At 36.1% G+C, this 22,280-nt stretch overlaps 1 pseudogene; it reads left to right on the top strand.

Annotated features, from left to right (window-relative positions):
* The first annotated feature begins 17,166 nt into the window (after positions 1–17,166).
* LOC106008048 (zinc finger protein 124 pseudogene) lies at positions 17,167–17,388 on the top strand (annotated as a pseudogene).
* The last annotated feature ends 4,892 nt before the right edge of the window (positions 17,389–22,280 follow it).

A 22,280-nucleotide genomic window follows, 5' to 3' on the forward strand; every position in this document is an offset into this window, starting at 1 on the left:
TTACATATGGGTAAATAAGAATTTCTATTTACACCACACTACAGGGCGACATAGCCTTATATCGTGAAGTGGTCATCTCTGTGATGGAAGTTGTTTATTTTCTGTCTCCACTGGGTGACCTCTCCTCTCTTTGAGGTGGTCTCCATGGAAGATTTTATTAGAGTGAGGAAACTGGCTTGTAGCAGAAGGCCCTACATTGCCTCACATAAAACTTATTTATAGAGGTGAATCCCTCTAACCTTTTGAATTCCTGTTCCACAAGCATGACTTTACATCATGCATTTCAGCCATTAGCCACAAAATAAAGAAGAAAACAATGTCTTTTTTTCAGCGACACAAAGAACACAGATGTATCCCCATAAACCAAGCTTAATAGAGACCAGGAACAGCCTTAATGAAAACCACAAGCAGTTGCATGGCTACAGGTCTGTGGAATAGACAGGCTGTGCCCCCACAAGGTCAATGTTCTTAGTGTCACAAGTCAGAGGAATACCTTCCACCACTTCTTCATCAGTATCTTCCCAGTCTGGGGAGAAGATGAATACCTTTTGGTGTTTTGGTTCAATTCATTTGAAACAATGACAGTCAGCTTTCTTTATGTTTGAACGAAATACCTGAGACCAGCAACTTGAAAAAGGAGAGGTTTGTTTTGTTTTGTTGTTTCTGAGGTTTCAATCCAGGCTCTGCTGGCAGGAATATCATAGCAGAAGGCCATGGCTGATGACAGGTGCTTACCTCATGGCAACTGGGAAGCAGAGTACAGGAGAAAAGCACAAAGAGGATGCAGCCAGGGACCAGGTATAGTCCCCAAGATCATGCCCTCATGACCCACTCAGACAAACTCAGAAGTGTGCTTTCCCCATCTCTCAAGCCAACTCAGTAGGCAATCAAGATTGTCAGTATGGGATAAACATACTCTAATACCTTATCTTAGCAGAATGCAACTCCAAGAAATAAGCAATAATTGTTCCAAAAAGGAAAGCTCTGGATACTTGAAAAGAAATAAAAACAGTTGAAATAAAATTGATAAGAGATTTTACACTACTGAGCACATGTACTGGTAGGTTTGAGACAGAACCTGTTTATAACTATCACCTTTGAGTGGTTATTAAAAGAGTTTCTTTTAGAGTAAAAAGTATCCTTAAGCTAGATTATCTTGAGGCTCCTCTAGTCATCTTCAGAGACTTATAGAACAGAGGGGGAAGCGGCCAGAAATAAAAAGCAGGAATATGTGATCTAGGAGACTCCTGAGTGTCCCAGAAGAGGAATAGGAATGGGCAACATGTTCAATACCGCAACAAGAGCAAGAATTCTGACTGACAAGACAATTAAATGGAATAATCAGATGGTTATTGGTGGGTTCCACTGGGCAGCTTCCGAGTATTTTTGAAGCAGAGGTTGCAATTTCAATGAAAGAGAAGCCAGTTAGAGGTTTTGCACTGGCCTACACTTTAGAAAGGTTTGATAATGAAATGAAGGATGGAAATAAAATCAATAGATATGTATGAATGGATTGAGCTTATAAGAAAGAAAAAAGGAGCCAGGAGCAGGGCTGTAATCCAAGTACTCTGGGAGATGAAAACAGGAGGATCACAACTTGGAGCCCAGCTTGGGCAACTTAGTGATTTAGTGGGGCTGGGGATGTACCTCAGTGCAAAGTACTGGGTTTAATCTTCAAAAAATAAAAAAAAAAAGAAAAGAAGAGAAAAAATGAGAAATGATCACTTTTGGTCTTCAAGCACTTCATGAGCCATGGGTTATAGCCACATCTAAGAACCATACATCAAGAATTTTGTATCACAAAGATATGGATCTCTCAAGGGAGTAGACTCCACATTTCTGAGAATATATGTTTTGCAAGGAAGCATAAAAAAAAAAAGGTCCTGAAGAAGAAGCAGACCAACAGTTCCAAGGGCAGGACTGCACTTGCCTGCTGAGGGTAGAAAGACCCTCAAGAAGCCCAAAGAGACTAAGCCCAGGATCCCAAATTGCCTGCATGGCCCAACCCGACTCAGCATGGCCCAATCCAAGGGTCTCAGGCTGTGCCAGCCAAAGGCCAAGGCCAAGGCTTCAACAAAGTCCAGGCCCAGGCTCAGACTGTGGCTCCAGCTCCAAATTCAAAGGTGTCCAGGGTCTCATAGAATCTCTAGAGTAAGGCCTCTGTCTGCCAGTGTGAGAAGAAATGGACTGATGTGAAGCCTCGTTTACCATAGTCTACCATCTGCAGGGGACTAGTGTCCACCGTTACTGTTGGTACAAATAGACCTGAGGCAAGATTTGTTAAAGGCTCTGAAACATCGGAGTATGCTTTACACACAAAGGTAATTGAAATTTAGAATTATGCTGCAGTATCATCTTTTAACTATCATTTTGACAATGGTGAGAGAAAAGAGGCCTTTTCATATCACAGTTAGTAAGGAATAAATTATTACCATCTCAAAGGTGAGAAGCTTGGCAATATGTATGAATATATAAAATGCATATTACATTTGGCCTACAGATTCTTGCACATGTGCAGAGTGATTTTATATGAGAATATTTACTGACAAATTATTTGTAAAAATATTTAAAATGATCTCAGTATATTTCAGTAGAGAACTAGACAAGCAATAATAGAAACATGTTGAGCATTGATTTGTCAGATACCACTTAATTGTTTTATATTTGTTGACTAATTTATTTCCTTGCAATAAACCTGCAAAGTAGAGATGATTCTTATCCTTCTTTTATAGATGAGGAATCTGACACAGAAAGAGTTATTTTGCATAAGGTAATATAGCTAGGAAAAGGTAGATCTGGGATTTGAATGCAGATCTTAATCTTATTAACTGTTAGTACAGACATGGTTTGTTCTGCAATAAAACATGAACTCTTGAATTGCTGATCTTAAAAGTAATGCAGCAAACCTGTATGTGTTTATATAGAATGATATCCATGACAGTTCTGAGTGAGAAGAATAGTGGGAAACTCTGTATTAAATATAAATATCATTGTGTGGAAAATATATGTATTTTTATTTATGCAAACACTCCATATGGAAGAAACAGGTATATTCCCTGAGAACACAGATGGTGGCTAGATGACAGAGGTTAAAGGTAGAGTCAACTTACTTTTTACTCTGTGCTCTTGTAACTCCTAGAATTTTTAACATGTGTTTCCATTACTTGCTCATGTTAATTTTTTAAAATAAGAAAATAAAAATGTAGAAAGTAATACAGTGGTACCTCTGTTCAGAACTTAATTCTTTCCATGTTTCTGGTCGCAAATCAAATTGGATGAGAAATGAATCAAATTTTGCCATAAGGTCAACATTGAACCTAACCATTGAATTTCATTTGGTTCTCATCCAATTCAGTTTGTGACCAGAATCATGGAAAGAATTAAATTCATGTTTTAGTCTTCAGCATGTAGAAAGCCAGTTTTTCCAGCAGCATTATTAAAGAGGCTATCTTTCTTCCAGTGAGGATGTTTGGCCCCTTTGTCATAGATAAGGTGGCTGAGTGTTTTTGAGGTTCTTTCTGTACCTTCCAGCCTGTTCCATTGATCTTCAGGTCTGTTTTTTGCCAGTACCAAGCTGTTTTTATCATAGAAGCTCTGCAGTATAATTTCAAGTCAGGGATTGTGATGTCTCTTGCCTTGCCTTTGTTGCCAAGAATTATTTTTGCTATTCTAGGTCTCTCCTGATTTCAAATGAATTTTAGAAATGATTTCTCTAGTTCTGCGAGGTATGCTAATGGTATTTTGATTGGGATTGCATTAAATCTGTATAAGAATTTGGGGAGTATGGCCATCTTCACTATGTTGGTTCTTCCTACTCATGAGCAAAGAAAATCTTTCCATTTTTCTGATATCTTCTTCAATCTCCTTTTTTGGAGTACTGTAATTTTCAATGTAAAGACTTTTTTACTTCCTTTGTAAGATTGATTTCTGAGTAGTTCATTTTTTGTTGCTATTGTGAAATTCATTGTTTCATTAATTTCTCTTTCTGTGAGTTTATTATTTGTGTACAGGAATGCTATTGATTTTTGAGTGTTGACTTTCTATCCAGCTATGCTGCTTATTAAATCTAGAAGTCTTTTGGTGGACTTTTTGGGGTCTTCTATGTAAAGTATCATGTCATCCACAAATAATGATAATTTAACTTCTTACTTTCCTATCTTTATTTCATTTATTACTTTCTCTTGTCTAATTGCTCTGGCTAAGGTTTCCAGAACTATATTGAATAGGAGTGGTGACAGTGGACATCCTTGTCTTGTTCCTGATTTTAGAGTGAAAGCTTACAGTTTCTAACCATATACTATGATGTTGGCTGTTGATTTGACATAAATGACTTTTACCAGGTTGAGATAAAGACCATCTATTCCAACTTTCTGTAAAGTTTTGATCATAAATGGGTGTTGGACTTTGTTGAATGCTTTTCTGCGTCTATTGAGATGATCATGTAATTTCTGTCTTTGGCTCTATTGATATGGTGTATTACATTTATTGATTTGTGTATGTTGAATCATCCCTACATCGCTGGGATGAATGCTACTTGGTCATGGTGTATAAACTTTTTGATGATTTGATGCATTCTGTTTGCCAGTATCTTATTGAGGATTTTTGCATCTATCTTCATTAGATTGATCTATAGTTCTCTGTTTTGGGTTGAGTCTTTCTGTGATTTTTGGAATCAGGTGATACTTGCTTCTAAGAATGATTTTGGGAGTATTGCTTCCCATTCAATTTCTTTGAAGCGTTTGACGAGTAGTGGCATTAGATTTCCTGTAAATTTCTTGTAGAATTTAGCAGTGAAACCACTGGGGCCTGGGCTTTTGTTTCTTAGTGGGTTTTTAATTACATTTTCAATTTCATTGGCTGATATTGGCTTATTTAGAATTTCTATATCTTCATGATTCCACTTTGGTAATTTATATGTATCTAGGAATCTGTTCATTTCTTCTGTGTTTCCCATTTTATTAGAGTACAGGTTCTCAAAGTAGTTATTGATGATCTTCTGGATTTCTAAAGTATCCATTGTGATTTATCCTTTTCATTCTTAATTGCATGAATTTGTGTCTTTTGTTTCCTTTTTGTTTTCCTTTGGATAAGGTTGACTAATGGTTTATCAATTTTACTTAATCTTTCAAAGAACCAAGTCTTCAATTCATTGGTTCTTTGTATTGTTTTCTTAGTCTCAATTGCCTTAATTTCTGCTGTGATCTTTTAAAAATTTATTTTATTGGTACATTTTAGGTATACAATATGACATTCATCATTGGAAATTTGCATCTTTACATAATCTCTCCTGGTTCCTATTTTTTCCCTATACCCCTGCTCTTCCTTCAACCCCTCCATCCCTCCCCATTTACAAAGCCTGTTTCCACTTTTTCATTTTCTCATATTAGTTCCATTCCCTTCTTTCCTTTCCCCTACCCCTCCCACTTCCCCTTCCCCTTTGGCCTTTTGCTATGATCTTTATTATTTCCTCCCTTGTATGAGCTCTGTGCTTGACTCATTCTTTTTCTAGAAGTTTGAGGTGCAACATTAGGTTGGTCTTTTGAGCTCATTCTGTTTTCCTGATGTGAGAATTTACCTTTACTGCTATAAATTTTAGTCTTAGGACTGCTTTCATTGCATCCCATAGGTTTTGATATGTTGTATGGGCATTATCATTTAATTGTAGATACTGTTTAATTTCTTCTTTAATTTCACTGTTATCCATTGGTTTTTCAGGAGCATGTTATTTAATTTCCATGTATTTATGCAGTTTTTGTGGTTTCTTTTGCCATTGATTTCCAATTTCATTGCACTATGGTCAAACCCATGTCTTTCACCACGCACTAAACTAAAATCAAAGTGGATCGAAGATCTAAATGTTGAAACAGAAATACTGAATCTGCTGGAAGAGAGAATAGGTAGAACGCTTGATGACATAGGAGTAGGCAAACACTTCATGAACAAAACCCTGACCATACAGGAAGTCCTACAAAGAATCAACAACTGGGACCTCATCTTATTTAAAAGCTTTTGCACAGGGCAGAGGATTTAGCTCGGTGGTTCTGCTGCCTGCCTCCCTCACAAGCACAAAGTCCTAAGTTCAATCCCTGGTACCCCCCCCCCCAAAAAAGCTTTTGCACAGCAAAAGATATCACCAACAGAGTGAAAGAAACAACCTAAAAAGTGAAAAAAATTTATCCAGCTGTTCCTCAAAGGACTATTATCTAGAACACATTAAAGAATTGGAAAAAATAATCACCTTACCCAAATTTAAAGACCCAATACAGAAATGGGCATCTGAGATGAATACACACTTCTCAGATAAAGAAGTAGAAATAAATACATGAAAAAATGTCCAACATCACTGCTCATTCAAGAGCTGCAAATTAAAATTGTCCTGAGATTCTATCTCATTCCAGAAAGAATGGCTATTATCAAGAAATCAACCAACAACAAATGCTGGTGGGGCTATAAGGAGAAAGGAGCCCTGCTCCACTGTTGGTGGCAGTGTAGATTGATGCAATTGCTGTGGAAATAAGTGTGGAGATTCTTCAAAAATCTAGGATTAGAAGTTCCATTTTACTCAGCTATTCCCTTTCTGGGTATCTTCTGCAAAAGAATTAAAAGCATTATACCAAAATGATATATGTGCACTCGTGTTCATAGCAGTACAGTTTGTAATAGCTAAAGCTTGGAAACAGCCTGAATGCCCATCAACTGATGAATGGATAAAAAAGATGTGATTTTTTAATATAATGGAGTACTATTCAGCCACAAAGAAGGATAAACTTAAGACATTCCTAGGTAAATGGATCCACCTTGAAAACATACTCTTAATGGAAATAAATTGAACACACATGTGTATATATCACATTGTCTTTCTGGTGTTAGAAACATAAAGTGAAAATAAAGACCAAAAAGAATAGTAAATACTGTGAAATAGAAAGAAATTGTTCAAAATAGTACAAAATGTGAGATACTTTGTCAGTATTTAAAATGTTTTATGCAGAAAAATGGTATAGTATTATTAGAAAATGAGCTGAGAGATTAGCAAATGAAAATATATTCTTTAAATTTTTTAAAAATTTTACTATAATAAAGGTAGATATTAATAAAGAAAATATAAAAGTCATTCTATGAAAAATCACTTTTCATAACAAAAATGATTAGAGAATAACAATGGTAAATACACTGTGTATCATGATCTAAAAAGAATATATTTTCATTTGCTAATCTCTCAGCTAATTTTCTTCATAGCTATATCATTCTTTGTTATTCTTTGATTTCTTGATGATTGCCTTTTCTAGTATAAGATTAAATCTTAGAATTGTTTTAATTTGCATTTCTTTAATGGTCAGAACACTTTTGTACACCTGTTAGCCATTTGTAATTCTTCTTCTGAGAAGTATTCATTTAACTTGTTCATTTCTTGATTGGGTCTTTTACTTTAGGAGATCTCATCTTTTTGAATTTTCAAAATATATTCTAGATATAAGTCTTCTGTTTGAGGAATAGATGGCAAATTTTTTTCCCATCCTGCATGCTGTCTTTTCACTCTACTAATTAACTCATTTTCCTGTGCAGATGCTTTTTAATTACATATAATCCCACTTGTTGATTCTTGATATTATTTCTTGTACAACTGAAATTCTATTTAGAAAGTCCTTGCCTACACCTATGACTTCAAATGTTTTTGTTATCATCCAATAGGTTCAATATTTTAGTTTTAATCTTTAGATCTTTGACCATTTTGATTTTAACTTAGTACATAGTGAGAATATAAGTTCCACTTCAATCCTTTGGCAACAGATAGCCAATTTTCCCAGCACCACTTGCTGGACAGGCTCTCTGTCCTCCAACATATATGTTTGGTCCCTTTTTTTCAAAGATAAAATAGCTGAATGTGTCTGGGTATGTTTCTGTGGCCTGCATTCTGTTCTACTAATTCATATATCTATTTTTGTGCCAATACCACGCTGACTTTATCACTGTTGCTTTGTAGGATACCTTGAAATCAGGTATTGTGATGCCTCCTGCTTTGCCTTTGCATATTATAAGATTTTAAGGTTGTTTTCTCTACCTCTATGAAGAATGCTGTTGGTATTTTGATTGGAATTGTGTTGAATCTGTGTGACAGTTTGGGGAGTATGGCCATTTTGACAATATTTGTTCTGCCAATCAAGGAGCACAAGACATCTTTCCATTTTCTGATGTTCTCTTCAATCTCTTTTTTCAGCATATGATAGATTTTGTTTTTGTTTTGTTTTGTAGAAGTCTTTCCCTTTCTTGGATAGGTTAATTCTTAGATATTTAATTTTTTCCATGCTATGGTGAATGGTTTTGTTTTCATAATTCCTTTCTAATTGAGTTCATCATTGGTGTGCACGATATTGATTTTCGTGTGTTGATTTTGTATTCTGTCACATTGCTAAAGCTGGTTATTAATTCTAAGAGATTTTGGTAAAATTTTTTTGGTTTCTATATAAGGTATCATGTCATCTGCAAGTGATGATAATCCAAATTTATCCTTCCCTATATGTTTCTCTTTTATTTCTCTCTCTTGCCTTATTGCTCTGTCTAATGTTTCAAGTACTGTATTAAGCAGAAGTGGTGATAGTGCACATCCTTGTCTTGTTCCTGATATCTGAGGGAATGCTTTCAACTTTTTCCCATTCAATATGATGTTTGCCATTGATTTGTCATAAGCAGGTTTCATAAAATTCAGATATGGTCTTTTTATATGTATTTTCTTTGAGGTTCTTATCACGAAAGACTGTTAGATTTTGTCAATTGCCTTACCTTCATCCATTGGGATGATCATGTGATTTTTGACCTTGCTTCTGTTTGTGTGATACTTCTATTTATGGATACATTCTGTTTATGTGATACATTTATTAATTTACAAATAATGAACCATCCTTGGAACTCTGGGATGAAACCTGCTTGGTCATCACATATGATCTTTTTGATGATGTACTGCATTCTATTTGTTAAAAACTTGTTGAGGATTTTTGCATCCTTATTTATTAAGGAAATTGGATTGTAATTTTATTAGTTGAATTTTGTCTGTTTTGGGAGTCAGAGTGATGCTGGCTTGCATAAATGTGTTTCAAAGGACTCTATCCCTTTCAATTTCATTGATGAGTTTGAGTAGTATTGGTGATAAACATCCTTAAAGGTTTTGTAGATTTCAGCAGTGAAACCATCTGGGCCTGAATTTTTTAAAATTAAATTACTGTTTTGAATTCATTAGTTAATATTAGGTTGCTCAACATTATTTTTTCTTCTTGGATTAGTTTTGTTAATTTGTATGAATCTAAGAATCTGTCCATTCTTCAAGATTTTCTAATTTGTTAGAATACAATTTTTCATATAACTACAAGATAGTAGTTACTATCTTCTATATTTCAATATGTCTATTGTGATTTCTCCTTTTTATTTCTGATTGCATTGATGTGAGTCTTTCTTTCTCTTGGTACATTTGGCTACAGTTTTATCTCCTTTGTTTACTCCTTCCAAGAACCAGTTCTTTGTTGATTCTTTGTATTTTTTAGGGTCAATTTCATTAATTTCTGTTCTAATCTTTATGATTTCCCTCGTTAATTTTGATTTGGGCTTGGATTACTTTTGTTTCTTAAGGTTGCCCATTAAGTTATTTATTTGAGCTTACTCTATTTTCCTAATGTGAGCATGGATTGCAATGAAGCTCTCTTTCATGATGCTTTCACTGCATCCAATAAATTATGATGTGTTTTATAGGAATTCTTCACTTTTGGAAATTGTTTAATTTCTTTCTTGATTTCTTCTGTGCCCCATTGGGTGTTTAGAAGTGAGTTATTAAGTTTCCATTTGCTTCCAACTTTTCTGTGGTTTTTCCTGTGGTTGATTTCTATTTTCATTACACAGTAGTTTGATGATAAAATGGGGTGATTTTGTTTCTTTTATATTTACTTAACCAGGCTTTGTGAACTAGTATGTGGTTTATTTTGGAGAAAGTACTGTGTGCTACAGAAAAGAAGGTATATTGTTTTGTAGTAAGATAGAATACTCTATAGATATCTATTAGGTCCCTATGTTCAAGGTGTGGCTTAGGTCTGATGTTTCTTTATTGACTTTGTTTAGTTGAACTACCTCTGCAAAAGTGAGGTATTAAGATCCCCCACTATTATTGTGTTAGTTTTTATTTTATCTTTTATGTTCAGCAGTATTAGTTTTATGAAGGTAAGTGCTACAGTGTTCAGTCCATAAAAATTTATAAGCATTTTCTCTTCCTGTTGGATTGTACCCTTAACTACTATGGAATGACCTTCCTTGTCCCTTCTGATCAGTTTTATCTTTAAATTTACAATGTTTGAGATTAAAATTGCTACCCTGGCTTGTTTTTGGAGTCCTGCTGCATGAAATATTTGATTCTTAGTCTATGAATATCTTTGGTTTTTATAATTTTCTTGAATACAACTGACTGTTGGATTCTGTATTATGAGTCAGTGTGCAAATATGTGCCTTTTAATGGAACAGTTGAGGCAATTAATTTTGATAGTTATTAGGAAGAGGTACTGATTTCTTACTATCATTGGCTCTTTCTCTGTTGATGACTTCTGTGTTTTACTTTTCGTGTCATTTGTTGTTATTGTTTGTGCATTGATCTTTTCATTACATCTGGATATTTCTTTTCTTCTTTTTTCTTTTTGGATTATTTATTTCTGTCTAGAATATTCTTGAGTATTTTCTGGAGTGCTGATTTAGTATTCATAAATCTCTCAAGTTGTTCTTTTTCATGAAATGTCTTTATTTCTCCATCTATTTTGAAGGAAAGTGTTGCTAGATATATTAATCTGGATTGGAAGTTGTTGGTTTTCAGGGCTCTAAATACTCCATTCTAGAGTTCTCTGGCCCTTAAGGTTTGGATGTAGAAGTATACTATAATTATAATGGATTTACATGTAGATGTGATTTTTTGTTTTTCTCTGACAACTTTTTAAATCCTGCATTGTGTTGGACATTTGGTAATTTAACTATGACATGCCTTGGTGAGTCTTTTCTCTTATCTCAGTTGTTTGGTACTCTGGAAGCCTCACTTACTTACATGTTGAGTTCCTTTCCTAATACTTGTGAAATTTTCTATTTCTCTTATGATATCTGTAACCAAATCAATAATTTCATCTGTATTATCACCAAGTTTTTTCCTCTAACTCCAATTAGCCTTAATTTGGTGATTTTAGTGTTGTCTAGTAACTGCTGGATGATTTTTAAAAATCTTTTTTGTGGCTTCTCTAAATTTCATCCTAAAATTTAGACACTCTGGCTTCATACTGATCATTTGTACAATTTATGAATTCTATATAGTTTTTATTTCTGGTATTTTTGTCTGATACCATTTCATGGATTCTATCTGTGGTAAATTTGTCATTCATGTTTTCAGCCATTTTGTTCAGCTCTTCCAATGTTTTATTTCTTTCCTCCATTTCCTCATTGGGCATTTTGAGTGATAATTACATAAACTTGGTTCATATCCTCTTTGAACTCACCAAGTTTCTTTATGTCTTCTTTAAACTTTTTGCAGAGCTTTGCTACTTTGTATTTGCTTTCATCTCCATTCATACCCCCTAAATTTCCCTTGAGAGAGTTGTGAGACCTTGGGAGTCTTTTTTTGCCTAGCTTTTCCATGTTCCTGTGTGTATGTACATATAAATATGTGGAGATTTTTCCCTTTGGAGCTGAGGGTTGATGTCTAGAAGAAGAGTGAGGAGAAACTGTAGTTGATAAGATCATTTCAATTAGCTTCTGTCTTTTGATGATATATTCTAGATATGTTCTAGCTTTTTTTTTTTTTGTCCAAAGAGAGTGTTTAGCTTTTTAGCTATTTAATATAAGTGGTTTGGGCCTTGATACTGTGTTGTGAGGAGGGAATTGCTACTGGTTATAACAACATCAACAAATCTGACAATGCATCACTTGTATGTGTTATATCCTGGACTTACCCTTGTATCCATTACTCATACTACTTATAACCTATACTATGCTGTTATAAGTAGGTTAAGATGTAGAAGGAGAAGGGAACGAAAGAGAAGGATGGATAGTTGGGAGAGTCAGGAGGTAGAGAGGAGAAATAATAATAGACAAAAATGCGATGGGGGATCAGGGTCAGGTTCTGTTGGAGATATTTTATATTTGGATTCAGGGTTACTGTTGGAAGTTCAAGAAGATACATTTAGGGGGTAAAATGTAGTGGAGGGAGATGTAATTTGGGATTGAGGCTAGCTACAAAGCTGTCAGAGCCTGCTGATATATTTGTACACCTGTAAGACGGAGAAGAAGTGAGGGAAGACTAGGGGCTAGGTATGATAGGGAAGATTGAAAACAATAGAATAGAGATTGTGGGAGACTGCAATAATTGATTATGCCCCAAAGCAGGCTGTAAAGAGTTAACCCCAGAAGTGAGTCCGGCCAAAGCCTATGTGCCAAGGTCAGAGTAACTTGCACCCAAATTCCATTCCCACAGCTAAAACCTTCTAACTAGAAAGACAATGTCCTAATTACAACCATATATTTTGTCTATTCTGTTCCTAATTTGAGAATGCTTTAAATTGTCCTTTAGTAGCCTTGTTTACATTAATTCCTATTGAAACTGCAGGACTGCACATACTTGCATGTAGTTCTGCCCTTGCACATAGCTCACCTTTATCCTAATTGATTACCAATAAAAATCAGTGGTTTGGACAGGCCAGTGCCATTGTCTGTTGTACCAGCATTGGTCATCCTGGCACCTTACTTTCTATTTCTCTTAGTTCTATCTTTTAGATTTTTTTTCACAGCTCTGTGTCATATACTTGGCAGAAGACTGGAACCTACTGCAGAGGTTTCTGGTAATGTTTCAAGGGTTCCCAGTAAAAGGTGCCAGAAGGTTAATATGAGAAAAAAGAGGCATGCCTGAGAAAGAAAGACTATAAGTAAAATACTTAATAGGAATTTGAAAAGTGGAAGAAACAATAAAAATAAGCAAGTAATATTGCTTCAAATGCTAGAATTTGAGAAAAAGATTGCAAAAGAAGAGAAAGAGAAAATACTAAATCAGTGCAAAAAAAGGAGAAGAAGAAGAAAGAAAGAAAGAAAGAAAGAAATCAAAGAAGTAAAGTAATAACAAAGATTCAGTGGAGATCCACTTCAGATGCTCCAACAAGAGTTCATATATCAAATTCCTCTCTGTCTGTTGTGTCTGCTGTGATATATAGCCTGTGTGTCCACAAAACTCCCTTCTTGTCTTAATTGTAGTCTACTTTCATGCACCATATGAATTTCTGCTCTTTTCAATTTTACCACCTTCAGCCAGCGGGGAGATTATGACTTTGACCCCAGTCTTGGCTTAGTGACTCTTTTCCCTGTAAGGAACTGGAGCAGACTTGACAGGCCTAGGGTGCCAGGCTGAGACTCAGATGGGTACAGGGTGTCAGGTGCAGACTCAGCAGTTTCAGAACTGTGTGGGGCACAGAGTGGAGCCTCAAGTGGACCCAAAGTGCCAGGGGAAGACTCTTAGAATTTGTTACAATACCTTATGAAGAGGAAGAGAGCTCAGCCTGAGGATAAACCGTTGTATCCCAACAATAAGATAGTTCTGAAGAGTGATCAAGTAAATAGGCCATTATCCATGAATTCTCCTGTGAAGACTGAAACAGTGATATGGTGATGATGATTGCTTTGTTACATACATTTTTTCTTTTAAATAGATCTTACAATTCCTTTTTAAAATTTGCTGCCAAATTCTTTGAAGAAGAATGAAATAAATTCAAAACCACTGAAAAGTGTTGACTGTCTTAAGTCTGGCTTTTGAAGAAAGAGGCCCATCATACTGATAAGACTGTTTTGTAGTTGAAGAGAGACATTGTAAGTTAAAAGAAGCAGCATAATACATTGAGAATAGCGAGTTAAAGCAAGGGTTACCTTTTTCTTAAGTTTTTTGATGTTATTGGAGCCAAGTATAATGTCCATTTGAAAAAAAAAATTAGAGGTTAAGGACATGTGTGGTTTTTTTAAAAAATAATTTTCAGGAACTATGTTCCAGTAGCATAGGAGTTCCAGAGAGCTAAGGGCATGTGGCCTAGGAATATATTTAAGAGTGGAAGGATATACTGGAAAAATTCAAGTGGTTATAGAAATAAGAATATCAAAACAAAACAACCTGAAGAGACTGGCTGTATGGGGCCAATAATTTTGGATCATGGAATGATAGAGGTTACATAACTGACCTGACACCTTTGACCTTTAAAAGTTAGACATTTTTCTTTTAAGATAAGTGACTTCTCCAAACTCCTCCTACTGAGCACATAGCCTACAATCTTCCTCTCTTTATCCCAGATGAAATGACAAAAAAAGGCAGATGCTTACATGAGAAGGTTGGAGCCCAGTTTCCTTTATATAAGACATAGAGATATTCAGCTCATTCAGGTGGCTGAAAGTGATAAACAAGTCTCCATAGATGAGAGGTGTAGGGTATCATGGTATTCCTCCTCCACTCCATTCCTTGCTATAAAACACCCCTAGAGGCATTCCTCAGCCAAAAGCCCACCCAGACAACAGTGGGATGGGATTGCAGGCTCCAGCCAGGGGGCTGCTCAGACACCAGTGGCTTGAGCGTGTAGGTCCCAGCCAAAGGCCCATCTGGAAAACAGCTGAGGAGGCACACAGGCCCCAGCCAGAGGCCTGCCTAGATACCCTCACTGTGTGCAAACCCCAGCCAGTAGCCCACATGGATAACAGCCCAGTGTGAGGATCCAGAAGGCCATCATTCTGAACCCAGGTACTGTCACAGTGGTGAGCAGCTCTCTGAGGCTTGTTGAGAATTGAAGCCCACTGGGAATGCAAAGAGTCACCTCAATAAAGGCACAACAGATTGCATCTGTTGAAATGAAAAGACACATAAATAAGTCTCAAAACCAGACTCCCAGATCACCAAAGGCAACCCCAAGGGGCACTGCAAAGGAATGATCTGATACTCAACCACTTGGACTCCCTGAACTGGCAATGAAAGAGGATCTGGAAAAAAATAAAATCAGAAATAATTTCTCAGGTAACAACAGAGATTGTGTCCATAGTGAAAGACATGATTAATAACTTTAGAGCAGACACAGATAAAAAAGGAGGAGCTGAGGAACATGATGGAATCCAAGCATAGGAAACAAATGGAATTCATAAAACAGATGCAAACAGATATCTGGGAGATTAAAAACTCCATTGAAAGTTTCCAAAGTAGAATGAGCCAATGTGAGGACGGCAAAACAGATATAGAAGACAGGATTGGGATAAGTGACCAGGAAAAGAAAGATTTCTTAAAAATAGCAAGGAACCATGAGAAATCAATCCAGAAGCTGCAAGATGATGCAAAGAATAACATAAGACTGATCAGAGTCAATGAAGAGACAGGATTTAGAGCAAAAAACATTAAAAAATCTGTTCACAGAAGTAAAGGGAGAAAACTTCCCAAGCAGGAGAAAAGAATTTGAATACAGGTAAGTGAGACATGTAGGACTCCAACTAGCCAGAATCAAAAAAAAATCTACACCTAGGCATATAACAGTCAAGGTTCCAGAAACAAAATTGACAAAATCCAACACCCATTCATGATAAAAACCCTACAGGAAATTGAGATTGACAGTCTTTATCTCAATCTGATAAAAGACATCTATGACAAACCAATAGCCAACATCATACTAAATGGACAAAAACTGAAATCCTTCATGCTAAAACCAGGAACAAGACAAAGATGTCCACTTTCACCACTCTTGTTCAATATATTTCTAGAAACATTAGCCACAGGAATTAGACAAGAGAAAGACACACTCCAAACACACTCAGCCACCTCATCTTTGACAAAAGAGCCAAACACCCTCACTGGAGGAAAGATAGCCTCTTTAATAAATGGTGCTGGAAAAATTGGGCTTTAACTTGCCAAAGATTAAAACTAGGCCTATGTCTCTCACCATGCACTAAACTAAAATTGAAATGGATCAAAGATCTGAATATTAAAACAGAAACACTAAACCGGCTCTCAGCATTTAAGCAGAACTCTTGAAGACATTGGAGTAGAAAACGATTTCATGAACAAAGCCTCAGTTGCACGTGAACTAGCACAAACAATCACCAAGTGGGATCTCATCTTATTAAAAAGCTTCTGCACTGCAAGAGAAACCACTGAGTGAAGAGACAACCCACAATGTGGGAAAAAATTTTTACCAGCTGTTCCTCAGACAAAGGTGTACTATCTAGAATACAAAAATACTTAAAAAAATCAGACCTCCCAAATTTAAAGACCCAATCCAAAAATGGGCATCTGAAATGAATAGACATTTCTCTGACAAAGAAGTAGAAATAGCAAATAAACATAGGAAAAAATGTTCAAAAACACTGGTCATTTGAGAATGCAAATGAAAACAGCATTGAGATTTCATCTTACTCCAGAAAAAATGGCGGCTATCAAGAAACCAACCAATAACAAATGCTAGCAGAGTCCTGGGGGAAAAGGAACCCTTCTCCACTGTTGGTGGGCACCTAGACAGGTGCAACCACTGTGGAAATCAGTATAGAGATACCTCAAAAATCTAAGATCAGAGGTCCTATTTGACCCTTCCATTCCCCTGCTGAGTATCTTCCCTAAAGGATTAAAGGAATCATACCATAACAATATATATACACTCATGTTCGTAGCAGCACAGTTTATAATAGCTAAAACTTGGAAACAGCCCAATTGCCCATACACTGGAGACTGAATAAAGAAAATGTGGGGTTTTGTTTTTGTTTTTTTAATAAAATGGAGTACTGGCTTGCGCCTGCGTGTGCGTGGGAGGCACAGCTGCCTCACAGCCTCGACAGAGCAGCATGTATGGAATCCAGTCAGCTCTGAGGGCACGGATTGTAATTTCAAGGACAAGGGAAAAAGTTCTTCAACCAGGGTTAAGACTTAAAGTAAAAGGATCATAAGTTGATGTTTGAAGAACTTCCATTAGCATTTCTTGTAGAACAAGTCTTATGGAGATATATTTTTGATAAATTTTGCTGCTGCCGACTTTCGTTGTCATGGCGCCCAAGCAAGTGTCCTGAGTATGACAGAAAGCCCCCAGTGGGCTAGACCGCCTTTTGTGACTTCTGCTGGCTGCAGGCTGGATGAAAGGACTCTGGGAGACTTGGAGCCATGCAATGGAGGCAGTGACCTTTGAGGATGTGGCTGTGAACTTCACCAGGGAGGAGTGGGCATTGCTGGGTCCATCCCAAAAGAAGCTCTACAGAGATGTGATGAGGGAAACCTTTAGGAACCTGACTGCCATAGGAAGAAACTCAGATGACCAGCAAATTGAAGATGAGTACGAAATCTTCAGGAAAAGTTTAAGATTTTCCTACAATCTTACAAAGAAAATTTAAGCACAGAGAACACTGATCATCACCAAAGCCGTAAAACTCATAGTGATCCTTTCTCCCATGGTGAGGGGCACATGTTGGCATTGGTACTTCCCACATCACAGGCATGAAACTCAAATACGCTGCTCATGACTGATGATTTTATGCATCTTACAGACACTGAAAACAACAATGTCAATAAGTCTACCATTTACCAGCCCATAAAGCATTCCTATGTAAATACAATAGAATCAAAATTATTGCATGCATATTTTCAGATCATAGGGCAATGACACTAAAAATGTCAAAAATGTATACAAACTATGGGAACTCGAGAATACTATCTTCTATTAATGAGCCCCAGAACAAATTAAAAAAAAACATGAGTTTCTAGAGTCCAGTTATGATGACATTTGTAGGAAATGGAAGCACCTTGAGACCATAATGTTAAGTGAAGTAAATAAGATACACAAGCTTAAATAATACCTGGTTTCTCGTAAAGGAGAACCACAATATATAACTGAAGTGTAGAATAAAAGATATGCAGTAAGAAAAATCAAAATGAATGTTTGGCATGTGGGAAGTGAACTGAGAGACAGGAGGAAGGAAGGAGGGAAATGAGATTGGAAAAGAGTGACAAATTGTGAAGTGCTGTGTACATGCACCAAGTCCCTATCGAGAATGTGCTCATCATATACTACAAACATACTGTAACTATATACAAAGAGGTCCAGTGGATTCAGGGAGAGGAGTGGAAGGGTTAAAACCATATTTCAAATTATGTACATGTACTAACTCCTCACCATACATGTAATCATCAGGTACTACAAACTTGCACTACCAAGAAACAGTTTAACAATTAAAAACATTGGACTCAGGCCGGGGATTTAGCTCAGCAGTTCTGCTGCCTGGTTCGCAAGCGCAAGGTCCTGAGTTTGATCCACAGTACCAAAAAAAAAACTGGACTTGCAAGCTTAAATGTCACATGGTCTGTCTTATATGAGTAACAAAATAAAAATAATTGAAGAGAAACGTACAAAATACATAGCAGAAAACAATGAGAAAGTTCTTTGTCCAGAGTTAATGGGGTCAAGAGATGGGTGGTGGGAGAAAGAGTGGAGAAGTGGATGAAAAAAGATGAAGGTGTGTTATATGTATGTATCAACTTTCCACAATGAATGTGATTATTATGTACTGTGAATGTTTACTAATATAAATGAAGAATAAAAAAGATAATAAAATAAAATGGAGTACTACTCAGCCATAAAGAATGAGAAATTAGAGACATTTATAACTAAATGGAGGCACATTGAGGTGATACTCTTCAGTGAAATAAATAGGACAGACGTGTGTACTCAATAGTTTCTCTGGTGTGACAAACTGAAATTGTAAATAAGGATGAAAATGTATAATAGATACTGAGAAATAGGAAGAAAAGGTGCAAAGGGGAGGGGGAAGTGGGAGGGGTAGGGGAAAGGATAGAAGGGAGTGGAATAAATATGAGAAGAGGAAAAAATGGAAACAAAGTCTTTGTAAATAGGGAGGGATGGAGGGGTTGAAGAGAGGGCAGGGAAATGGGGTAAAATATAAGAATCAAGACACATCATGTAAAGGTACAAATTTCTTATAAGGTATGAATTTTTTCATATCTTATACCTAAAAAATACCAATAAAGTTAATGAATAAAAAAACACACCCCTACACACCTATACACAAGAGAATGGTGATTTGAGGCAAATGATGCCCCTCCATCTACTCAGAGCCTGCATTAAGTAATTTTTTTTTATTTTCACCAGAATTAAATGACCTCCATTAACATTGTCAGTGTCAAGCAAATGACCCTAAGCATATGGACATATGTGACGAGGAATAACAGTTTGAGGTCAGCAGGAGGCAGAAAGGGTGGTTCACCAAGTGGTTGAATGTTATTTTACACATGTGTATAATTTAACCAATCCCAAAGTCCCCACTGGAAACATTGTCACTCAAAGATTTATAATCCAGGTGGTAGTTCCTTGGTACTTATTATTTCTTGGGATTTAGGTAATGATTATGGGGCAGATTTACAGAAACAAATTTTCATCAGAAATACAGGTAACATGTAAGGGTTTTCTGTTTCTGAATAAAAGAAATCCTCACAAAGCCTTCTCAGTGACTGTTGTCGCTACCTTAGCCGCCTTATTATCAAAGTTGCTCCAACCCAGTAAGCCCTAGTGACATTAAGTCAGCTCAGAGAAGAGAATTTTCTATTTTTACCAGCTGAGGCTTTCAAACTTCATATAATAATAGAGTCCTTGGTAAAATTTTATTTAAACAGGGAATGTGTGACAGTTAACCTTGATTGTCAACATGATTGGATTAAGGTGAAGGTTGCATTGGGGCACTAATCTATCAATGATTTAATGCACTGGTGGGTTCATGGCTGAATAGGCTATTAGCAGATGGGGCACAGTGGGAGAATTAGGTCACTGGGGCTGTGCCTATGATGGGTTTATTTTTTCTCTGACTTTTCCCCATCTGCTTCCTGATTGTCATGAGATAAGCAGGTTTCCTCCCAAACTTCCTTTCCACCATGAGATTTCTGCCTTGCCACTAGCCTAAAAGCAAGGGAACCATGAATTGAAATCTGTGAAACTATGAGCTAAAAGACTGTGCATAGATAAATGGAAATCTCAGAAATGCATGATGGAAAGCAAAAATTTCCAAGACTTTTTCTGCAGAGGATGTAATCTATATCTTAATTGTAAAGCACAGTCAACCATTATCCAGAAATATTTTCAATCTCTCTTACATTAGCTCTGAATAAAAAAAATATGATCTGAAGCCAAACTTATAGACTTAACTTTTTCTTTCTTTCTTCCCTTTTGGATTCTCAGAGGGATTCACTAGAAGTAGAATGAAATACAATCTTATGAAAAAATTTAGAAAGTTGTGCAGTGACTGAATTAATATAAGAGGAATGAAAAAAAGTAAATCATTCACCAGGAAAAGAAAGAAGAGGCTTTTATAATCTTAACAGAAAAATATCCTGCTGCTACCTAGGAACTGGATCATTAAGTTCTGTCCCACTATGTAAGGAAGTTACTTCTTTGCTTGTAACACATGTGCTTAAATTAGGTGTTTTATTTTTATTCTTTAGAGGATTGGAAGTAATTCTGTTCAGGTCTAGAAGAGACTAAGCCTTTTCTTTCAATGTTGTTTCAAGCTCCTTTCTTAGGGTAATTTTCTTTCGGTGACCTTATTCAAGGTTTCTTTTATGGATCATACATCTAAACACCGAGGAACATAACTTAAAGGGAAAGATTTCATGGTACTTAATAATATTTAAATGAATTACTATTTAAAGTAGATACATCACAATGGTCTCTTTATGAAACAAATGGGTCCTGCTAATGAGCCTTTCCAATACATGCCATGAAGTCATGGCTTTCAGAATTGACTGAACAGTATGGGTTTGACTTTGTGATTTCACAGCCCTACTTGCACATACAGAAATACAGGTGGTGGTAAAATCCAAATGATCATATAGATTTATATCATTAGAGTGAGTGAGTGTCAAGGCCTGAAGTTTCCTAAAGAAAGGGCAAAAATAAATGTGAGTATGGGTTAAGCCTAAGAAGGCAGGTCACAGTGGGAAATATTGTCCATGGCAAAATTCTCCCCACCTTTAGCCAGTCCAATGTATAAAAGACCAAGACTGCAAAAGCATGGGCATAAGCAACAGAGGGGGCATATGACAGCTGCCACATCACTGACTGAGTTCCTGTTAAATAGTTTATTTGGGGTTAATAAGACTTGCTTGCAAAGTACATTGGACTTAAGTGATAAGATGATATGAAATAGTTTCATATAATGTATTTGCAAGTGTGTGTATACTTGTATAAATATATTTATAACTATGCTAAAAGTACTTTATCAGATCCCAAACAAGTCCTCTGAGCCAACAATAAGATGCAGAAATCACTTCTGTCACAGTAAATATGGGTAAAATTCAAAGCTTAGTGCCAAATACTGAATGCTCATGAAGGATAGATCCTCTTTCATTTTTTGTTCCATCTCCAATCATTGGATAATCTTTACCACCTAAAATTATGCTGGGTAAAGTGCACAAAAATCTATGGTCCTTGAGCTCAAAATCAGTCTACCCAGCTGGATGATTAGTGGTAGACATATTATTGCTTGCACACATGGTTTTGTTTCTATGAAAGTTTTATATAGTGGGTCTTTTTTGCTAAGCTATGTATCAATATCAACATTATTTAAAGTTGTTTTTTTTCATGATTAAATAAGTTTTTATTGTCACATTTAACTGCTTTGTCCAATATACATTGTAGATTTCAGTATGGCATAAAAATAAAAATATTTTCCTGACTGTCAAAATGTGAACTGAAGAGATGATAATGGCACTGAAAGAAAGAAAATTCACACTGGTGCTGAAGCTGCTAGTACGTTGCTGATAAGAACTGGAACACATCTGCAGATAAAATGATCTGCAACATTTCAAATAAAATGGCAGTGGTGTAAGGCCAACAAAACCAGGAGAAGAGTTAAAATGCAGACCCCAGGAGTACATATTCAAAGAATGGCAGTCTTAGAGTTTCAAGTCTATACTATACTGTCTGATTTAGTTTTGGAACTGGAGTTTGTAAGTAAATGTCTATCCTATAAAATGAAACTATTCTTTTGAAACTGGATTTTAAATTTCTTTAACAACTTCCTTATTCTTATAGGTTTTAACTAGTTCAGAGGAAAGGGAGTTAAGCTCCAAGTATTAACTTTATGGGCTGAACCATAAATGGTGGGTCATGCCATTTCCAAACTGGAAGCCCAATATAACCTTGAATGTCTTAGTGGTTTCACACATTCCAGGCAAAACTACAAAACAAGTAGTAATTAATTAAATAAAAATATAGGTG

Source organism: Heterocephalus glaber, unplaced genomic scaffold (genome assembly GCF_053883595.1).
Source record: "Heterocephalus glaber isolate CG9 unplaced genomic scaffold, H.glaber_assembly_v1.0 deba00001587, whole genome shotgun sequence".
Lineage (NCBI taxonomy): Eukaryota > Metazoa > Chordata > Mammalia > Rodentia > Bathyergidae > Heterocephalus > Heterocephalus glaber.